General features: G+C 45.7%; 1 protein-coding gene across 1 annotated transcript in view; it reads right to left on the bottom strand.

Moving 5' to 3' along the window:
* Positions 1-23100, bottom strand: part of PRSS45 (Putative serine protease 45) — a 57671-nt gene that overhangs the window by 9018 nt on the left and 25553 nt on the right. Inside the window, exons 3-4 of the mRNA XM_007168847.2 lie at positions 22469-22628; positions 5842-5999 (exon numbers count right to left, since the gene is read on the bottom strand). The gene's annotated coding sequence lies outside the window, so the exon portion shown is untranslated. The remainder of the gene's footprint in view (positions 1-5841; positions 6000-22468; positions 22629-23100) is intronic.

Raw genomic sequence — 23100 nt, 5'->3', positions numbered from 1 at the left:
TCAGCGTGTCCAAGATTGGGAGATGACAACCAAGATTCCTGCTGCTCCTGTCCAGTGTGGGGGATCCAGCTCTGGGGACCACATTCCCCACCCTAGCATCTAAAGGGGTCCAGATGATGAGCTGCACCAATAGGAGGTGAGGAGAGGTTACAGATGCCACTTCCATGCCAAGGCAGTAGAGAGGAGGTTCACTTCTCTACTTGTGTTAATGCAGAGCAATGGTTCTCAAAGTGTGGTCTGCAGAGCAGCAGCAGCAGCACCTGGGAACTTGTTAGAGATGTACATTCACAGGACCCACCCCAGACTTATAGGATTGAAAACTCTGGGAGTAGAATCAGTGATCTGTAGTTTAACAAGCTCTCCGGGGAATTCTGAGGTAGGTAAGCATGAACCACAGGGTTGAGTGGAGGTATAAGATGGAGAAAAGCCACCTGCTGATCAAGAACACCTGATAGGGGTGATATAGGAACAAGAAGTTAAATTTATTTTGTTAACCCATAAATACTCAGTGGCTTCTGTTTTAAAAATTTATTTTATTGAAGTATAGTTGATTTACAATGTTGTGTTAATTTCTACAGTACAGCAAAGTGATTCAGTTATATAGGTATAGATATTCTTTTTCATATTCTTTTCCATTATGGTTTATCACAGAATATTGAATATAGTTCCCTGTGCTATACAATAGGACTTTATTGTTTATCCATTCTATATATAATAGTTTGCATCTGCTAATCCCAAACTCCCAATCCTTCCCTCCCCGCTCCCCACTGGGACAACCACAAGTCTGTTCTGTATGTCTGTGAGCCTGTTTCTGTTTCATAGATAAGTTCATTTGTGTCATATTTTAGATTCCACATATAAGTGATATCATATGGTACTTGTCTTTCTCTTTCTGACTTACTTCACTTAGTATGATAATCTCTAGGTCCATCCATGTTGCTTCAAATGGCATTGTTCCATTCTTTTTTATGGCTGAGCGGTATTCCTTTATATATATGTACCACATCTTCTTTATCCATTCACCTGTCAGTGGACATTTAGGTTGTTTCCGTGTCTTGGCTATTGTGAATAGTGCTGCTCTTAACATAGGGGTGCGTGTATCTTTTTTTTTTTGGCTGCATTGGGTCTTCATTGCTGCACGCAGGCTTTCTCTAGTTGCAGCGAGCGGAGGCTACTCTTCGTTGCAGTGTGCGGGCTTCTCATTGTGGTCGCTTGTCTTGTTGCAGAGCACAGGCTCTAGGCGCGCAGGCTTCAGTAGTTGTGGCACGCTGGCTCAGTAGTTGTGGGTCACGGGCTCTAGAGCACAGGCTCAGTAGTTGCAGCGCACGGGTTTAGTTGCTGCATGGCACGTGGGATCTTTCCGGACCAGGGATCGAACCCATGTCCCCTGCAATGGCAGGCGGATTCTTAACCACTGTGCCACCAGGGAAGTCCGCATGTATCTTTTTGAATTGTAGTTTTGTCCAGATATATGTCCAGAAGTTGGACTGCTGAATGATATGGTAACTCTATTTTTAGCTTTTTGAGGAATCTCCATACTGTTTTCCATAGTGGCTGCACCAATTTACATTCCCACCAACAGTGTAGGAGGGTTCCCTTTTCTCTACACCCTCTCCAGCATTTATTTGTAGATTTTTTGATGATGGCCATTCTGGCTGATGTGAGGTGATACCTCATTGTAGTTCTGATTTGCATTTCTATACTAATTAGCGATGTTGAGCATCTTTTCATGTGCCTATTGGCCATCTGTATGTCTTCTTTGGAGATATGTCTATTTAGGTCTTCTGCCCATTTTTCCATTTGGTTGTTTGTTTTTTTGCTGTTGAGTTGTATGAGCTGTTTGTATATTTTGGTAATTAAGCCCTTGTCAGTCACATCATTTCCAAATATATTCTCCCAGTCAGTAGGTTCTCTTTTCCTTTCGTTTATGTTTTCCTTTGCTGTACAAAAGCTTGTAAATTTGATTAGGTCCCATTTGTTTATTTTTGTTTTTATTTCTATTGCCTTGGGAGACTGACCTAAGTAAAAGTTGGTATGATTTATGTCAGAAAGTTTTGCCTATGTTCTCTTCTAGGAGTTTTATGGTGTCATGTCTTATTTTAAGTCTTTAAGCCATATTTTTAAAGATTTATTTATTATTTTATTTATTTATTTTTGGCTGCGTCGGGTCTTAGTTGCGGTACATGGGATCTTTGTTGAGGTATGCGGGATCTTTCGCAGTGGCACGTGGGCTTCTCTCTAGTTGTGGCGCATGGGTTTTTCTCATCTCTAGTTGTGGCACACAGGCTCCAGGGCACGTGGGCTCTGTAGTTGTGTGTGGGCTCCAGAGTGCATGGTCTCTGTAGTTTGTGGCACACAGGCTCTCTATTTGAAGCACGCAAGCTTGGTAGTTGTGGCGCAAGGGCTTAGTTGCCCCACTGCCTGTGGGATCTTAGTTCCCTGACCAGGGATCGAACCCACGTCTCCTGCATTGGAAGGAGGATTCTTTACACTGGACCACCAGGGAAGTCCCCTTTAAGCCATTTTGAGTTTATTTTTGTGTATAGTGTGAGGGTGTGTTCTAACTTCATTGATTTACATGCGGCTGTCCAACTTTCCCAACACCACCTGCTGAAGAGACTGTCTCTTTCCCATTGTATATTCTTGCCTCTTTTGTCAAAGAATAATTGACCATACGTGTGTGGGTTTGTTTCTGGGCTCTCTATACTGTTCCATTGATCCATATGTCTTTTTTTTGTGCCCCTACCACACTGTTTTGATTTTCAGTGGCTTCTTAAAGCAGCTGGCTCGATACTTATTAACAGACTGTATTTCATGTAAGTTCCCAGTCTCTCAACCCCAGCCTTCCTTGGGCAACACATGAGACAGACTGCACTCTGAAGCCCAGGGATATCTGGGAGCTGAAACGGTGACCCCTGGAAGGGCAGGTGACAGGAGATTGAGAGGGAATTAATCACCAGCAAGACACAGAGACTCTGGGACACTCTGTCCTGGAAAAATGGTAAAGAGCCAGTACCTAATATAGGGAATCTCTCTTATAATCCTCCCTGTGGAAATGCAGATCTTTGGTAACAGTGGAGGTGAGCAGCAAGTAGAAGCAGGGAAGGAGGAATAATATTGCTCATGCCCTAATTTTACTTACTCCTAGTTCCAGTCTATCTTGATTCTCTACTCTGAGCTATAAAGGCTATGAAATTAGGCTACAAAGCTCCCCGCAGACATGCTGATGACTATAACAGGAGTACAGGGAGCAGGACCCAGCTGGCTAAAACCATCCTTAGACTCACAAATGAGCAGGTTTAGACTCACCTCTCCCTCTAGGGCTTAATGAGAACCATGAATAGTTTCTAAGGCAAATGAGAAAATAGTTTTCTACAGAGCATGTTATATGCAACCCCACAGTCCCAAGGAGAGCAGAGCATAAGAACACAAAAGAACAAACCAAACATTTATTCAGTTGACATCAGAAATCTCCATACTCCATAACTGCCTCAACACAACTTGGGGTGAGCCTGGATGTGGCCACTGGAGTACTGGGAAGGGGGTTCCTAGACTGAGTTGCCCCAGGAGGGCTTGTGTGGCAGACGCTGGACACTCATAGATGTATCCACTCGGGGCAGCAGGGGACCTTCTCCCAACCCAGACAACTGAGTCAGATGTGGACATGGTGATGCCTCCTCACTCTCTCCCAACAATCACCAAGCAAACTGGTTTGATAAAGTGTCAGGTCTAATGCTGTTTCACCGGTGATGATGTCTCTTCTTTGCTAGGTGTTCTCCAGATACGGTGAAGCATAATGAAGCATCACCTGGCAAGTCGCTGGCCATCCAGTTGGGATGGTTTCACCCACTCCTTTCCAGCATGTAGAGCACAGTCACGGTGTAGGTGTGGATGAGGCAGGTTCCTTCAGCACCAGGCTGGAAAACTTCCAGGTTTCTTTCTTGCTGCCACTCTCTGTCATGTGGATCTCCACAGGGTCAGTGAATCCCAAACAGGTTTGAGAAAAGTGCATTGAGTAGGAGTGGAAGGTCAGATGCACAGCTAGTGTGAGACTCAGAAACAGGAGGGAGTGTGGGCCAGGGTGATCAAGGGGTCACCAGGATGCCCAGAGGCAGCATCAGACACAGCGGTAGGATAAAGAGCCCTGCTGAGCCACAAGAGGACACCTTAATGATGTGATCAATGACCCAGTCTTTGTAGTAACTAACTTCTGTATAAACTGCAGGCAATTCTGTGTGACCACAGTGAACACCCCAGCTCACAATCCCCACCTGGACCCATGAGTCATTAAGTTGACAGACCAGGGGACCCCCAGAATCTCCTTGGAGAAAAAGAAGAAACAAACACAGGAATGGAAGGGGATCATCATCAGAGCAGGCTGATTGCTAGCAAGGCACTGGGGAGATAGGCACCTAGGTCCTTTCCCAGGTACCCACCAGGCCCAGGTTTCTGTGAATGAGATTTGAGAGTTGGAAACTTTAACATCATCTGAGAAATACTACTCCTTCCCAGGTGCTCAGGGACCCACAGGAGCTATAAAGCCAGTAAGCCCTGTACATCAGTCCTGCCAGTATATACTCAAATTCTCTTTCAGTGACCCTAATCCTTCACTGCCTGACCCCTCCCCATGACCCTCTCCAAACCTCCCAACACCCAGCAAGTAAAGGGGCATTCCCTGGCACTGTGAGCAGCTTCCAGAGCCCCTCTACAACTCTAAGGTCAGAGTCAATTCCAACTAGTCAGTCCTAGGCCTCCACAGCTGTAAAATACTTTGAAATTCATTTCTGCATGGGGACTCAAAGTCATCACATCTACCCTGAAATCTCTCCCTGCCCCTAAACCCACATATCCAATAACATCCTCTCACCAGTTCCCCCTCTCTCCAAACACAACCAGTCATGCTAAACCCCACCTCACACACGCTGCACATCCTTTCCCAAAACTGCTCTGGAGGCCCCCACCAACCAGCTCAGTCAGAAACTCAGAGTCCTCCTCAAGCCCTCCCTCACCCGCACACTCACATGCAGTCAGTCGATGACTCAACCTCAGACACAACCCCTTCACCCGCCCCACCAGCCCAGGTCCTGCCTGGGGCTCAACACCATTGCCTACACGGTGGAAAACAAACTCCTGCCTATAGTCCCGCATGGACAGGAACAAGAAACATAGCACAGCGTTGCAGGCCACACATATTCTGATTCCAATCCCCTTCTCTGGCCATATTTGCCACCTCATTGCTCCAGACCTGAAACACATTCCCTAAACATGACACGTTCTTCAGAACTCTGAGCCTCTGTACTTGCTGTTCCCTCTCCCAACAGTGATGTTCTCCTCTTTCCAAGACTCCAAATACTCATCCTCTAAGACCTGGCTCAGATGCCCCCTGCTCAGAAAGGCTGCTTGGTGCAAAGGGGAGACTGTGGGCCCAGGCACTCCCAGGGGGACCTTGAACTTATGTCTTTTAAGGACCACATCTGTATAATAATATGTATAATTATGTGGCAGGGTTGTGAGCTGGGTAACTGAGCTAATGTGGGTGAATGCTCACACTGGCACAGTAAGTCGCCATAGAAGGAACTCAATTATAGGAACTTACATTATTATTGTCATCACCCCCAACTTCACCACACCCTGGCAGCACGCCCAGGATGCGAGGGCTTCTCCCTAATGAAGGAACAGGCCCGGCCAGCTCAGGGGCGTCCTGAGGGGTTCTCCCCTGAATCTCCTTAATTAAAGCCTGAAAGAGGAGGTGGCAAATAACCCAGGCTTTGCCACTGGGGAAAGAGGAAACTTTGAGGGGACAACCTCATGGCAGAGGTGGCCAGGGACCCATGAACTCACCTTGCAGGGACTTTTAATCTTTTCGTGATAGCCACAGATCATCTCTCTGCCAACTACTTGGCGATGGACTCCTAACTGTGTCTGTATCTTCTGATTACATTTCTTGTGGTGAAGAATGATTTGCTCAGTCTCCTGAAGAACACGTGGCAGTGACATGGCTACAGAGAGACAATTCAGAAGTAAAAGGATTGCATGAGTAGAATAGAACAGGGGCCCCCAGATCCCATTCTGGGTCTTTTTATTTTTTTAACTTTTGTTTGTTTGTTGGCCACACCACGCAGCATGCGGGATCTTAGTTCCCCAACCAGGGATCGAACCCGCGCCCCGGTGCAGTGGATGTGTGGAGTCTTAACCACTGGACCACCAAGGAAGTCCTGTATTCTGGGTCTTGATCAGTGCATTCACACTCTGTTGCCCCCTTAGAGAAAGGAAGGACAGTGGGTATTGTCCCATTTGACAAAGAAGGACCTGAGGCCAAATGCTGACATGGGGAACAGAGGAGGTAAGAAGCAAAGCCAAGTCAAAAGGAGGAACACATCAGGACAGAAAGAGGCAAGGCCTTACCAGCCTGATACAAAAGCAAGTGTCTGTCACTCCGAGTATCAATAGTAACAGTGACAGGTGCCTGTACAGGGAAGGGTCACAAACTCCAGGACAGGTAGTGCCCAAAGGTACCCAACCAGCCTCTTCCCACACAGGGGGCCTTACAGACTCACCAACAGGCCTGCTCTGGCTAAACCTACATCCCAGGTACAAGAAGCTCCCTGCCCCCTGCCAGGTACTTCCAGAGAAGGACAGCTCTGACTGGCAGACAGCACATCACCCTGGAGCTGAAATCCACCCTGGAGAGAACCCATAATACCTGGGCCCGAGCCCCCAGGTCCTAACATAACAATGGAAATCCCTACTGCACTTCAATCACTCCCAGGCAGCATCCTCTCCACCTCCTCCCTTGCCCACCTGTTAGAGAATCAGCCTCCCTGTCCCTCCCTTCAGCCTGCAGCCCAACCCCAGAGCACCAGGCTGCCCCCCTCAGATCCTGCCTGCCAGTCTCACCGAATTCTAAAGTTCGGCCCCATCCAATCGCCCAGCACTGTGTCCCAGCTTTCACTTCAAACTTCTTTTCAGGGAGGCACACTGGCTGGATGTACGAAGAATAATTCACAGAGTCTGCCAGCTGAAGAAGGGCAATGTCGCTAGTGATAAGGTTTGCATTAAAATCCCTATGCCAAATGATGTCTTGAACTGGAACGACCACTGCACTTAGGCAATCCAAATATAAAAATGTGTTTCCCATCTTCACTGTAAGGTCCTTATAGCTATGGGAAGACAACATGCACCTCAGAGAGATGCTGGAGGGTCTACACTCCCCTCCACAGACCCCTAACCAGGTTCCAGGTTCTTCCCAGCCTGTTTCCAGGTTCTTCCCAGGCTGTTTCCATCTTCTTGAGCCCTGGTCCAGGAAGATCCCACATGCCGCAGAGCAACTAAACCCGTGCACCACAACTGCTGAACCTGCACTCTAGAGCCCATGAGCCACAACTTCTGAGCCCGCAAGCAACTACTGAGCCACAGCTACTGAAGCCTGTGTGCCTAGAGCCCATGCTCTGCAAGAAGAGAAGCCACCGCAATGAGAAGCCCACGCACCGCAAAGAAGACCCAACAAGGCCATAAATAAATAAATAAATTTATTTTAAAAAAAGAACAACTTTTTAAAAATTCCATTTTTCTGAAACAAAGCCAAAACCTTAAACAATGGTCCTCCTTTAAAAAGGAAATCATGTGACTTCCCTGGTGGTGCAGTGGTTAAGACTTCACCATCCAATGCATGGGGTGCGGCTTTGATCCCTGGTCAGAGAGCTAAGATCCCACATGCTTTGCAGCCAAGAAACCAAAACATAAAACATAAGCAATATTGTAACAAATTCAATAAAGACTTTAAAAATGTTCCACATCAAAAAAATCTTTAAAAAAAAGGAAATCATGAGGGAAATATGACTTTTTAGAGATCAATGCCAATGAAAGCACTACCTATGAAATTGTATGTGATACAGCCATAGTAGTCCCAGAAAGTAATTTATAGCTTTGACTATATCAGAAAATAAAGAAAACTGATAACAAATGAGTTCAACTCAAAATGTGGAAAAGATAATGGAGTAAACTCAATGAAAGAGCTTGGGAGAAAGGAGGAAATAATGGGAAACATGAGCAGGAATCAATAAAGTAGAGAAAGATCAGAGAGAGGATTGACATAATCTGAATTGTGGTCTTTGAAAAGTTTAATAAGAGACGTTTCAGGAAGACTGAATAAAATGCTACAAGAGAAAAACCAAATTACAGAATGAAAAAAGGGAAGCAACTTAAAGATATGACAGAATTTTTAAATTTTTTTTTTTTAAGATTTTTTGATGTGGACCATTTTTAAAGTCTTTATTGAATTTGTTACAATACTGCTTCTGTTTTATGTTTTGGCTTTTTGGCCACGAGGCATGGGGGATCTTAGCCCCACGACCAGGGATGGAATCCACACCACCTGCATTGGAAGGCAAAGTCTTAACCACTGGACCACCAGGGAAGTCCCTCAGGCTTTTTTTTTTAATTCTTAAAGAATCCTATTAACTGCATATGCTGACTTCTCCTATGGCCAAGATAGACTAATAGGCATTGCCCTTCCTACCTGAAACAACCAAAACTGACAAAAGTATGAAACAACACTTTTGAAGACACTGGACACCAGGCCACAAAGGACAAACTGCTGATTGACTGAGTGAGCCCTACTTTTGCCTCTGTTTACTGCCTGAGAGGGTTTCGAGGCTGCAGTGCAGAGAGAGAGGGCAGAACCCAGCAGGCTCCCTGAGGCGAGCAGGTGAAGCTGAGAGGCTGTGCACACAAAGGCAGCTTTGCAGACAATACAGGAGTGGGGAGTTACACAGAGAGAGAACTCCAGAGATCAGTGGAGGTGCCCCCTTGAGTGCTGGACTGAGCACTGATCAGTACATGTACGCGAAGAAGCTACCTGAATGAATACTATCAAACATTTAGAGAAGAGCTAACACCTAACCTTCTCAAACTCTTCCAAAATAGAGCAGAGGGAGGAACACTCCCGAACTCATTCTATGAGGCCACCATCACCCTGATACCGAAGCCAAAGATGTCACAAAGAAAGAAAACCTCAGGCCAATATTACTGATGAACATAGATGTAAAAAACCTCAACAAAACACTACCAAACAGAATCCAACAGCATATTAAAAGGACCATACACCATGATCAAGTGGGGTTTATCCCAGGAATGCAAGGATTCTTCAATATACACAAATCAATCAATGTGATAAACCATATTAACAAATTCGAGGAGAAAAACCATATGATCATCTCAATAGATGCAGAAAAAGCTTTTGACAAACTTCAACACCCATTTATGATAAAAAACCCTCCAGAAAGTAGGCATAGAGGGAACTTACCTCAACATAATAAAGGCCATATATGACAAACACACAGCCAACATTGTTCTCAATGGTGAAAAACTGAAACCATTTCCTGTAAGACCAGGAGCAAGACAAGGTTGTCCACTCCCACCACTATTACTCAACATAGTTTTGGAAGTTTTAGCCACAGCAATCAGAGAAGAAAAAGAAATAAAAGGAATCCAAATCAGAAAAGAAGTAAAGCTGTCACTGTTTGCAGATGACATGATACTATACACAGAGAATCCTAGAGATGCTACCAGAAAACTACTACAGCTAATCAATGAATTTGGTAAACTAGCAGGATACAAAATTAATGCACAGAAATCTCTTGCATTCCTATACACTAATGATGAAAAATCTGAAAGAGAAATTCAGGAAACACTCCCATTTACCATTGCAACAAAAAGAATAAAATACCTAGGAATAAACCTACCTAAGGAGACAAAAGACCTGTATGCAGAAAACTATAAAACACTGATGAAAGAAATTAAAGATGATACAAACAGATGGAGAGATATACCAAGTTCTTGGATTGGAAGAATCAACATTGTGAAAATGACTATACTACCCAAAGCAATCTACAGATTCAATGCAATTGCTATCAAACTACCAATGGCATTTTTCACAGAACTAGAACAAAAAATTTTACAATTTGTATGGAAACACAAAAGACCCTGAATAGCCAAAGAAATCTTGAGAAATAAAAATGGAGCTGGAGGAATCAGGCTCCCTGACTGCAGACTATACTACAAAGCTACAGTAATCAAGACAGTATGGGGACTTCCCTGGTGGCGCAGTGGTTAAGAATCCACCTGCCAATGCAGGGGACACAGGTTCGAGCCCTGGTCTGGGAAGATTCCACATGCCGCGGAGCAGCTAAGCCCACGAGCCACAACTACTGAGCCCACATGCCACAACTACTGAAGCCCGCGCGCCTAGAGCCCGTGCTCCACAACAAGAGAAGCCACCGCAACAAGAAGCCCATGCACAGCAACAAAGAGTAGCCCCCACTCGCCGCAACTAGAGAAAGCCCATGCACAGCAATGAAGACCCAATGCAGCCAAAAATAAATAAGTTAAATAAATTAATTTTTTTAAAAAAGAGAATGTATAAAAAAAGAAAAAGAGACAGTATGGTACTGACACAAAAACAGAAATATAGATCAACGGAACAGGATAGAAAGCCCAGAGATAAACCCATGCACATATGGTCACCTTATCTTTGATAAAGGAGGCAAGAATATACAATGGAGAAAGGACAGCCTCTTCAATAAGTGGTGCTGGGAAAACTGGACAGCTACATGTAAAAGAATGAAATTAGAACACTTCCTAACATCATACACAAAAATAAACTCAAAATGGATTAAAGCCCTAAATGTAAGGCCAGACACTATAAAACTCTTAGAGGAAAACATAGGCAGAACACTCTATCACATAAATCACAGCAAGATCCTTTTTTGACCCACCTCCTAGAGAAATGGAAATAAAAACAAAAATTAACAAATGGGACCTAATGAAACTTAAAAGCTTTTGCACAGCAAAGGAAACCATAAACAAGACGAAAAGACAACCCTCAGAATGGGAGAAAATATTTGCAAATGAAGCAACTGACAAAGGATTAATCTCCAAAATATACAAGCAGCTCATGCAGCTCAATATCAAAAAAACAAACAACCCAATCCAAAAATGGGCAGAAGACCTAAATAGACATTTTTCCAAAGAAGACATACAGATGGCAACAAACACATGAAAGGCTGCTCAACATCACTAATCATTAGAGAAATGCAAATCAAGGACAGGAATAAAGATGCAGATGTAGAGAATGGACTTGAGGACACAGGGAGGGAGAAGGGTAAGCTGGGACGAAGTGAGATAGTAGCATTGACATATATACACTACTGAATGTAAAATACATAGCTAGTGGGAAGCAGCTGCATCGCACAGGGAGATCGGCTCAGTGCTTTGTGACCACCTAGAGCAGTGGGATAGGGAGGGTGGGAGGGAGACGCAAGAGGGAGGGGATATGAGGATATATGTATACATATAGCTGATTCACTTTGTTATACAGCAGAAACTAACACAACATTGTAAAGCAATTATACTCCAATAAAGATGTCAAAAAAAACCCCAACACAGTGAGGTATCACTTCACACCAGTCAGAATGGCCATCATCAAAAAATCTATAAACAATAAATGCTAGAGAGGGTGTGGAGAAAAGGGAACCCTCTTGCACTGTTGGTGAGAATGTAAATTGATACAGCCACTATGGAGAACAGTATGGAGGTTCCTTAAAAAAATAAAAATAGAACTACCATACGACCCAGCAATCCCACTACTGGGCATATACCTTGAGAAAATCATAATTCAATAAGAGACATGTACCACAATGTTCATTGCAGCACTGTTTACAATAGCCAGGACATGGAAGCAACCTAAGTGTCCATCGACAGATGAATGGATAAAGAAGATGGGGCACATATATACAATGGAATATTACTTAGCCATAAAAAGAAAGGAAATTGAGTTACTTGTAGTGAGGTGGATGTACCTAGAGTCTGTCATACAGAGTGAAGTAAGTCAGAAAGAGAAAAACAAATGCCGTATGCTAACACATATATATATATGGAGTCTTAAAAAAAAAATGGTTTTGATGGACCTAGGGGCAGGACAGGAATAAAGACGCAAACATAGAGAATGGACTTGAGGACACCGGGAGGGGGAAGGGTAAGCTGGGACAAAGTGAGAGAGTAGCATTGACATATATACACTACCAAATGTAAAATAGATAGCTAGTGGGAAGAAGCTGCATAGCACAGGGAGATCAGCTCGCTGCTTTGTGACCACCTAGAGGGGTGGGATAGGGAGGGTGGGAGGGAGGGAGATGCAAGAGGGAGGGGATATGGGGATATATGTATACATATAGCTGATTCACTTTGTTATACAGCAGAAACTAACACAACATTGTAAAGCAATTATACTCCAATAAAGATGTTAAAAAAAAAAGAAGAATCAGATACCTGAAGTCAGAGAAACAACCTCTTGAAAGGATTAGAGTAACATAGCCTGGTGGCCACAGGGGACCAGGAATACTGCCTGTTCCCATCAGCCAGACTGGAAAAACTCAAGATTCACAGAACACTCTGTAGTGTATTAGGAAAGGTCTTGCCTCAGTGACAGGGAATAGTAGTCCCTAGACTGAGCATCACTCCAGTCCTGTCAAGAAATATAAAAACAAGACTTGAGAATATCAGTTTCCAAGTAATTTAACTGCATCCCAAAATGAAGCCCAAGAATATTTCTAGGAAAATATCAAACATCAGGTAAAGGTCACAATGTATGGTATCTAATCACTAATAACCACCATTCAAGAAGCATGAAAATACAACCCAAAAAGGGAATAATCAATCAATCACAATTAACCCAGAACTGACACAAATGTTAAATGCACAGGCAAGAATAGTAAAACAGCCATTAGAACTGTAGTCATACATACACACTCAAACATTAAGTAGACATACTGAAGATGTAAAAGGACCCCAATCAAACTCTAGATATGAAAACTACCATGTGTGAGATGAGAAACATACACTGATGATGGGATTAACACTATAATAAACATTTAGAAGAAGTGATTAGGAAACTCAAAGACATGACAATTTTTTTTTTTTAAATCCAAAATGAAATACAGGTAAGAGAGCATAAAGAAACAGAGCATTGTGAGCTGGAGCCTAATATATGTGTCACTGGACTTCCAAAGTGTTGCAGGGCAGAAGGGACAAAAATATTTAAAGAAATAATGGCAAATATTTTCCAAATTTGATAAAAACTGTAACTCCAGAAACCCAATAAGCTCAATGAACACCAAACAAAGAAACATGAAGGAAATGAGACCAAAGTATAAGGTAATCAAATTGCTCAAAACCAACGAAAATGTAAGAGGAGAAAGATAAAAACAACAGGACATTTCTCAGTAGAAACAATGCAAGCAATGTTCTCAGCTGAGGTCAGAGAAGATGTTGCTGTGCATTATCGTTTCAGCTCTCATATTGTAAACAGATGTCCTATTCCCAGTCTATTCAGTGCCATATTTTTGCACTTCTGTGCTTTTTGTTGGTGATTTCACTGCTTAAAAAGTCCCCACGCATATTGCTGGTGTGCTGTCTAGCGCTCCTGAGGACTCCAGCCTGGGATGCGCATTGCAGAGAAAACAGATGGGTTAGGTCAGCTTCATACAGGCATGAATTACACTGCTGTTGGCCATGAGTTCAATGATACTGAATCAACAGAGTACATTAAATAAGGTGTTTTTAACCAAAAAGAAACATAAAATAAGGTTCCATATTGATCACTTGATGAAAATGTTGTGATCAGAGGTTCCCAGGAGTCTAATCCTGCATTTCCCTGAGAAGCAACTGTTCAGTGTCAGCTAATTAGTGCTCAGAGCTACTTCATAGAACATATCAACCACAAGAAACCCTGGTGATTTTGGCCACCAGGTCTTAGGGTGGTTTGTCACACAGCAATAGGTAACAAACACTTACTGAAAGTCAGATTGTCTTACCTTGGCCAGGCCAAGTGTCATAGATTGGTTCCCTGGAAACAGACTCTGAGAGAGACCTGTATGCAAGGGTTGAGGAGTGCTCTTGGGAGGATTCACACCTGGCAGGGAGCATGTGAGGCAGAACTTGGCAATGGGAGAAGCTGAGCTGCCATGCAGTTGCAACTGCGGTCTCAGCTGATCCTAAAGAAGCCCTTCCAAGTTGCCCCAAAAGGAGGCAAAGAGGCTGGGCCTTCCTATCCCTGCTTGCCAGTCATTTACTGTGGGCTACTCCCTGTGAAGGGGTGTCATCTTGAGTGAATCTGTTTCTGCAGCTGAGTTTTTGCGAGTGAGGCAGCTGTGAGTCAGTATTCACAGATGTTGGGGAATAGGTGTGACTCTTCTGCAAGTGGGATTTAGCAGAAATGCCACACTTCACTACAGGGTACCTGTACCAATCAGCTCCTGAGTCCTTTTGACATGATCCTAGTTATTTGGAGAACTTCCTCACCATCTGGTGTGACAGGAAATTTCAGGCTGAATTTATACATTTCCTGGCCCACACCTGGACATTTCTCAAGCCATTTCTCCAAGAAGCCCTGGTTTCTTTGGGTGGAAAATCATATTTCAAACCACAATTTGGGCATTAGAAACTCACATCGGTATGCCTCACTACTCCTTATGACTTGAAACCCCCAGCGTTTTTTGTTGGGTTTTGTGTCCTTGTCCTTTGAAGTCCAATATTTTTACTAGAACGCACTGCCTGCCTCTCAATCTCCTCCTCTCCCTGTGTTACCTAGCTCTTTCAGAGGGTGGTTCTACCCAGCCACCAAGCCCCTCACCAAAGGGTCATCCTAATGACCACTTCTTCCCTCCCACCTGAGCTCCACATCTTTATGGCCACAGCCCAGTGCCTCATTCACAAAAAGTACTCCATAAATATTTGCCGGAAAGGATAAAAATGGCTACCATTCAGTTGGAGGTTGCTGTTCTGGTTTCTGAGAGGCCATGCCTGACTTTTCTGGGAGCCAGAGGCTAATTCTCAATATCTAAGCTGCTTGAACTCAAATCCTTTCCCCCACCACAAAAAGCACATTCAAATATTAGCACACCAAAGTGCACCCAGGCTAGGACCATAAACTTCCCAAAGCTTGGGACTTCTCCTACAGCAGGGGCTGTAACACTTGCTTCCCAGGTGGGATTTTCCCTCCTTGACAAATCAACCTGGAAAGTAAAAGGGGGACAGAGCAATGAGCTGAGAGGGCCCTGAGAGAAAGGAGTAAGGTGACAGAGGAGATGTGAGTATTCACTTTTCCATTCATTCACTCATTCACCAAATATTTCCTGAAATCTTGCTCTATCCCAAACCTGGAGCTGGAGGGGGGAAGGTAGAGAATGATGACACAGAGTCTCTTAACCTTGAGTACAAAATGTCACCCAGTGGAAACAAGAGACAGGAACTGGCCCAGGACCAACAGAGTCAGGGGGGCCCAGAAGAAAGCACATTACACAGGCCAGGGTAGGCCACAGGAGATGCTCTGGGGAGGGCTCAATGCTGATACTGAGTCTTGGTCAGTGAGGAGGAAGAGAAAGGGAAATGAGAAGCCATACTGACATTCTCAGCAAGAGAACATCACAGAAAAGAACAAGGTAGCTTGTTCTGAAAGAAAGCTGCACGTGAGAGTGGTATGTAGCCAAACTCCAGCCTGCAAGTCTGCCCAACTGTGCATTTCTGTAAAAGGACGGTACTAGACTTTACTAGGATTAACTATAACCAGCTGGGGTGTGAAAAGCAGAGTGTCCCGCCCCAGCCTCCCTCAGGCAGCAGGTGGGACTATCACACGTGGCTCTCTGAGGTCCACTGATATTCTGGAAGCCTGAACACTGACCAGGGAAGGATGGGTGGGCAGGAGGCAGAGGCTGGGGGAAGATCAGCAGCCAGTCCAGGTGACTATGGGACACTAGGTCTACTGATAGGGACAAAGAAGCTACACACACACAAACACACACACACACACACACACACACACACACACACACACACAGCCAGGCCCTTCCTCCTACCCTCCCCTGTGGGACCTCAGCTCTTTGAGCTCAAAGTGTCTTCACACCAAGCCCATGGGGTCTCCTCCAGGCACTCCTGTTATGGGGCAGTGCGAGAGGTATGAGGCTGTGTGAGTGGGCCATGCCCCAGTCTCTGTCCTCTTGCTCCCCTGTTCTTGTCTACAGAGGCTGCCAGACTCAACTGCAATGCCCCCAGTTATAGCGATGCTGACACCTACAACAGGAGCACAGGCCGCTGGACCCACTGCCTGAGACATCCATCAGACTTCTATCCAGGTAGTCAGGCTCCTCATCTCACACTTTCTGGAGTAATGGAATCCATGCAAGCTCCCTCAGCTAAGTGGGAAACTAGTTCTCTAGAGTATGTTATGTGCAGCCCCACAACCGCCAGGAGAGCAGAGCTTCAGAACACACAAGAGACTCTCCAAGCATTTATTCAGTTGACATCTGAAATCTCCACACTCCTTAATGCCTCAACACAACATGGGGTGAGCCTGGATGTGGCCGCTGGAGCACTGGGAAAGGGGTTCCTAGACTGAGTTGCCCCAGGAGGGCTTGTGTGGCAGAGGCTGGACATTCACAGATGGATCTGCACTGGGGAGCCGGGGACCTTCTCCCAACCCAGACAGCTGAGTCAGATGTGGACATGGTGATGCTTCCTCACTCTCTCCCAACAATCACCAAGCGGACTGGTTTGATAAAGTGTCAGGTCTAACGCTGTTTCACCGGTGATGATGTCCCTTCTTTGCTAGATGTTCTCCAAGATGTGGATGAAGCATCCTGAAGCGTCACCTGGCAGGTCGCTGGCCATCCAGCTGGGATGGTTTCACCCACTTCTTCCCGGCAGGCAGAGCACAGCCAAGGTGTAGGTGTGGACAACGCAGGTTCCTGGAGCACCAGGCTGGGAAACGTCCAGGGTTCCTTTCTTGCTGCCACTCTCTGTCATGTGGATCTCCACAGGGTCAGTGGATCCCAAACAAAATTGAGGAAAGGGCATTGAGTAGAAGTGGGAGGTCAGAGGCAGGGCTAGTGTGAGACTCAGAAACAGGAGGGGGTGGGGGCCAGGGTGATCACGGGGTCGGCAGGATGCCCAGAGGCAGCACCAGACACAGCGTTAGGCTGAAGTAGCCTGCTGAGTCTATATGACAAGCCTGACTCATTTTAGCAACGACCCAATCCTTGTAGAAACTCACTTCTGTAAAAACTCCTGGATACCCTCTGCGACCACAGCCAATGCCCCAGCTCACTATCCCCACCTGGACCCATGAGTCATTAAGTTGACAGACCAGGGGACCCCCAGAATCTCCCTAGAGAAAGAGAAAGAAACAAACACAGTGATGGAAGAGGATCAACATCATAACAGGCTCATTGCACTGCAGGACGCTGGGAAATTGGCATGCATGGGGCTCCCCAGGCTCCACCAGCCCTAGGTTTCCATGAATCTGAGATGTGAGAGTTAAAAAAATTTTACAAACAAAATTTGTATATGTCATCAATAAATTGTATACAAAAAACTGAATATTCTCAAAGAAAATGTATGTACTCTGAGATATTAATAATGAATAAAGTCCTTACTTGTATACACTTCCTGTCACTTGACTTGTATTATTGGTATTTCATGCCTGAATCTCCCCTCCTGCCCTGTTTCCCTCTAGGCAGCATCAGATCCTCTCTACTGAAGGATCAGGTCAGGCCAGCCTGGCAGAGCCTTGGTGGCTTGTCCCCTTTAATCCTCTTAACTTGAAGACAGGTGAATGGAGGTGTTGCCAGATAACGTAGGTCCTACTGCCTGTGGATGAGGAACATCTGGGAGGACAACTAAAATGCAGAGGCAACAAAGGGCCCATGAACTGACCTGGCAGGCATCCTTTCCTGTGGGGCTGGTACCACAGATAGCCCCCTTCTTGACCACGTCAAATCGACTTTCCATCTTTTCTTTGAGCACCTCATTACATCTCTCATAGCGAAGAATGCTTAGCTCAGCCTCCTGAAGCAGTAGTGTAGATGCTTGTGATGGTTCTGTAGAGGCAATTTAGGAGTAGGTGGATCTGCCTAGTGGGACAAGACAGGAGCCCCTGGTACCCACTCTGGGTCTCAATACAGTGTGTTCACATACAGATGCCCTCTTAGGGTAGTGGATATTGTCCCCATTTGACACCAGAGGAAATGAGGCCCAGAGTTGACGTGGTGAGAGGAAGTGGTAAGAATCAAAACCAAGACAGGTAAAGAAGAACAGATCAGGACAGGAAGAGGCAACCTGAGAAGTCAAAACCAAGTGTCTGTCACTCTGAGTATCATTAGTAATAGTGACAGGTGTCCTGTACATCAGAAAAGTATCTTTAGTTTAGAGCGGGATCAGATCCTCAGACACGTAATGCCCCAAAGGTACCAAATCCAGTCTCGCCCCAGGGATAGGAGGCCCCACAGTTTCATCCAGAGGAGTTCTCTGGCCTCTTCTCACTCACAGGAAGCTCCCTAACCACCAAGGCAGGTACTTTCAGTTTGGGACAGCTCAGATTAGCAGACAGATCAACACCTCCTGAGTTTAAATCCACCCTAGAGAGAACCCACTTTGCTTGTCACTCAAGCCCCCAGGTCCTGACATACTAATAAAAATTTGTAAAACCATCAAATTACTCCCACCAGCATCTTCTCCACCCTCCTCCCTTACCCACTTGCTAGAAAATTGCCTCCCTGTCTCTCCCTTTAGCTTGTAGGCCAACACCAGGGCACCAGGCAGCCCCTTCCCTGGCCCGAGTTTGCTGCCATCTTGCTTCACAGTCTCACCTCTTTCATCTAGTTTTCCCCAGCCAGTCACCCAGCACTCTGTACCAGCTTGGACCATGAAAGCCTTTTCAGGGAGGCACACAGGTTGGATGTTCGAGGAGAAATTCACAGGGAAGGCAAGCAGAGCAAGGGCAATGTCATTTTCCACTGTTCCAACAGGATTAAAATATTTGTGGATAACGATGTCTCGGACTGGGACCTTGATTGCCATTCTGGAGGTATGCATCAAGCGTATGTCTCCCATCTTCACTGTGTATTCCACATGGCTGCAGAGAGATCTTCGAGGCTCTACACTCCCCTTACACATCTTCTAGGTTCTTCCCAGCCTGGTCCTATCTCCAAAGCCACTTATCAGTCACCTCCCTCCCTCCCGACCACATCCCTTCCTGGACCCCTGGCCACTCTATCCAGTGATTCTCAACGTTTGGTCCCCAGATGAGCAGCATCAACATTACCTGGGAACCTGTCAGAGATGCAAATTCTCAGGTCCCACTCCTGACCTACTGAATCAGAAACTCTGGGGTTGGGGACAGGCAATTATTGTTTTAACAAGCTCTGCGGGTGTTCCCATGCTCATTAAAGTTTGAGACCACTGAGCTAGCCAAATTGGCCAGCTACAATCTATTCCCCTGAAATATTCCCTCTGCAAGTTTTTGCCCACAAACTGTTTCCCAACTTGCATCTCTCCCCGCTTCTTGCCACTTGGCTCGAAGGCTAATTAGCACAGGGTTAAACAAAAGTAGTTTTGAACTTGATTTTGCATTTTGACTTTCCAGGCTACCAAGGGCCCTAACATCATCTACTTCTGACTGTAGCCTGAAGAGCTATAGTCAGGGACTGTGACCCCCTTTTTCAGATGAGAAAGAGGAAGCTCAGGAAGAGGTCAGGACTGGCTCCAGGTCACACAGCCTGACCAGGAGCCCAAGCCTGGAACCCCGAAAACTCACCCAAATATGCAGTGGGCCGCGGTCAGCACCCACCAACTGGCAATGAGGGAGCCTCCGCATATGTGTTTATCATTGATCTGCAGGCTGACTTGCCAAGGCCACTTCCTCTCTGGGGCCGGCCTTCCGCCAACTACCCTTGAAGTACGATGGCCACACACTAGAGCAGGTCAATGAAGGGAGAGGACTGAAAGTAAAGCCGCTGACGCCACCACGACCAGAGCCAGATAATCCTCAGAAGTCTCAGAACCCTCAGAGCAATGCCATGTCCCCTCTGACCCCCAGGGCAGGTCTGTATCCCCTAAGACTCCTCAGAGAATGGTCATGTCCTCTCAGATCTCAAGGACAGGGCTGGGTCCTCTCAGACCCCCCCCCCCAGGGAAAACTCGTGTCCCCCCTGAGAGCCTCCTACCCCAGGGCAGGGGCCCACGCCCCTCAGACCAGGCCGGTTCTCTGCCGCAGGGCTTGGCCCGGAAACATCACCTGAAGGAAAGAGCTGTGGTCGTTTGGTCCCTCCCAGTGCTGGTGTATGTGTAGGTGTCAGAGCCTTGTAGGAATCAGAGTCACCTAAGGTAAACGCCACCAAATCGGGGGCTACCGCAGTCATACGGGATTCCGAGGCCCCCGAAGTTCCCGGAAGCCCTCGAGGAGGCAGCTTCCACGGGCGTGCCCTGGCGTCCTCGCGGCCGCCCCCCGAGGTGGGTGGAGAGCCTGAGGTCAGTGCCGTGAGGCCCTGCGCCCCCTCCCCGCCCGCCCGGGCCTCACTGAGCCGAGGTTGAAGGAGTAGAAGCCAGACCAGGAGGCCCAGGGATCCGCCGCCGCTGCGGAGGACGCCCGGAGACGCCATGGCACTTCTGGTCGCCTCCGTGCTCTGCGGCGCCCCCTCGCGGCGGCTCCGCGCTTGCCCTCCAGTTGGCGGGAAACAGGGCTGGGCGGGGGAAACCGGGGTCATCTGAGGTTCAGGGCCTGGGCCGGGCGGGGCCTCGGAGTCCTGACTCAGGCGACTCCTTTCTCTTCCCAGCTCTGCGTGGACTCATTAACGGTGTGCCTCCCAGGCGCTCAGCGTCCCCTGGCCTAGGTTGCTGCCACAGAGAGCGGCAGCCGCGCCACCGCCGCACAGAGATGTACCCCGAACTCCCTGTCGGGCTGCATCAGGCCTTTACCGGCGTTTCCCTCCTCTTCTTGTTGCCAGTAAAAATTTAAATTCCTCAATATAAATGTTGCGCTGAACGTTACTAACCACTGAGTTAGAAATGATACCGATATCTTTTTAAAAATCAACATCCACGTGAAAAGAGCCATTAGTGGAATGCAAATTAAAACCACAGTGAAATATCACCACACATCTAACAGACTAGCTAAAATTTTAAAATAATGACAACACCAATACTGACACGGATGCAGAGATATTGGATCACTCATACACCGTGGTAGGAATATAAAATATTACAGCCACTTTGGAAAACGGATCAACAGTTTCTTATAAAACAAAACATACAATTACTATATGACTCAGTAATTGTACTCCTGGGCATTTATCCCAGATAAATAAAGATTTATGTACACACACACGCACAAACACACACACACAGAGATACTTTTACAAATGTTTACAGTGGCTAAATTCATGATAGCCAACATTTGGAAACAACCTTGTAGTAGACAGAATAATGGCTTCCCAAAGAAATCCACATTCTGATCCCTGGAACCTGTGAATATATTACCTTGCATCGCAAAAAAGAATGTGATAAAATTTTTTAATCTTGAGAAAAGGAGACTAACCTAGATGACATACATAAAAGTGGCCACAATGTTTTGCAGTTCCTCCGTCAAGAGGCAAAGTCAGACTGCGATATAAGCAGCCATGTCACTTGGTCTGTATGACCTGGCAAATCCTATGGTGCTAGAGTTTGCTGTGGTGAATTAAAATGCTGTAAGGAGTCTGCTCTGTCCTAACTAGAGAGTCACAGTATAGATCCCTACAGTTCTGGAGCACGACCATACTCTCTGCTGCAAAGAAACTGTATAACCTTTGAAAAGCAACTCCTGGCACACTACTGAATCCTAAAAGGAAACTAAATGCCAGACCATGGGACATGAAATGACTAAGAGACCAGCACCTCCTATCATAAGACGGAAATTTAGCCAAATTCACTAAGTCGTAAACTCAGTTGGAAAAAGCAATTCATGACTCACTGGAAGTGATACATTTGGGATTGGATCATGGCAGTCTTGAAGACACAAGTAAGTTGTGCAGAGAAAAGGCCTAGACCCCCATGTCACTTATTTGTATTGAATTGAAACAGTTCTCCATCAGTTCACACCCATAGCCTGATAGGGTGTATCCTATGACCAATGGATGAAAGAAGAAAAAACCTGGGCCTGGTTCACAGATGGGCTCAAAATCTTGGTGCCAGCTTAAAGTAGACTACTGTTGCACTAGAACCCCATTCCGGGGTTATATATACACATATATATTCTATATATAGCTAGCATTGCCTGCCTATAATGCCTTTGCTGACACCACTATCAGTTGACTCATGGAAGGTCTGACTTACCATCATGGAATCCTGAGTAACATCACCTTAGACATAGGGACCTGCTTTTTGGTCAGGAAGGTGCAAAGTAGGTACATGATTAAAAGACCCACCGGAACTATCATGAACTTCATTATACAGAAGCTAGAGGCTTTATCACATATGGGAATGGCCTCTGTATTAGTTTTCTCTGCTTTGTAACAAATAATCACAAATTCAGTGGCTTAAAAAAAAACAGATGTTTATTATCTCTCAGTTCCTGTGGGCCAGGAGTCCAGGTACAGCTTACCTGGGTCTTCTGTAAGGCTGCAATCAAGGTGTCAGCCAGGGCTGGGTTCTCATCCACCAGGAGACTCGACTAGAGAAGAGTTTGCGTCCAAGTTCAATCAGTTGTTGCCTGAATTCGCTTCCTTTGGCTGTAGGACTCATGGCAGCTTGCTTCTTCAAAGCTAGCAAGGAGAGGAAGACACATAGAGTGAGTCTTCCAGCCAGACAGAGTCTTACATATTGTAGCATAATGACAAGGGTGACATCCCACTCCTGGAATCAATCAGTCCAGATTCACTTTTCAAATGTCCTTGATGGAGAAGCAAAAATTATTAATTTTATTAAGTATTGACACTTTAATCCACATTTAAGATTTTGTGTAATGAAATGACAATTATGCACAAAGCACTACTGCTGTATAAAGAAGTAGGATTGTTAACTCAAGCAAGCTGTACAATTGTTTGAGTTGTTAGCTGAATTAGCTGCTTTTATCATGGGACATCATTTTTACTTAAAAAGAGTGACTAATAAACTGCTATTATTTAGACGCATATTTGGCAGACATATTCTCAAAAATAAAGTTAGAGTCTGCAACTTTAAAGAAAACAACTGACGGTACTTGCTGCAATGATAAAATCTGAGCTTAGAGGTGAA

This window comes from Balaenoptera acutorostrata, chromosome 10 (genome assembly GCF_949987535.1).
Source record: "Balaenoptera acutorostrata chromosome 10, mBalAcu1.1, whole genome shotgun sequence".
In the NCBI taxonomy this organism is placed as follows: domain Eukaryota; kingdom Metazoa; phylum Chordata; class Mammalia; order Artiodactyla; family Balaenopteridae; genus Balaenoptera; species Balaenoptera acutorostrata.
The sequence above is the reverse complement of the archived record's forward strand: the minus strand, read 5'-3'. Positions and strand labels throughout refer to the sequence as shown.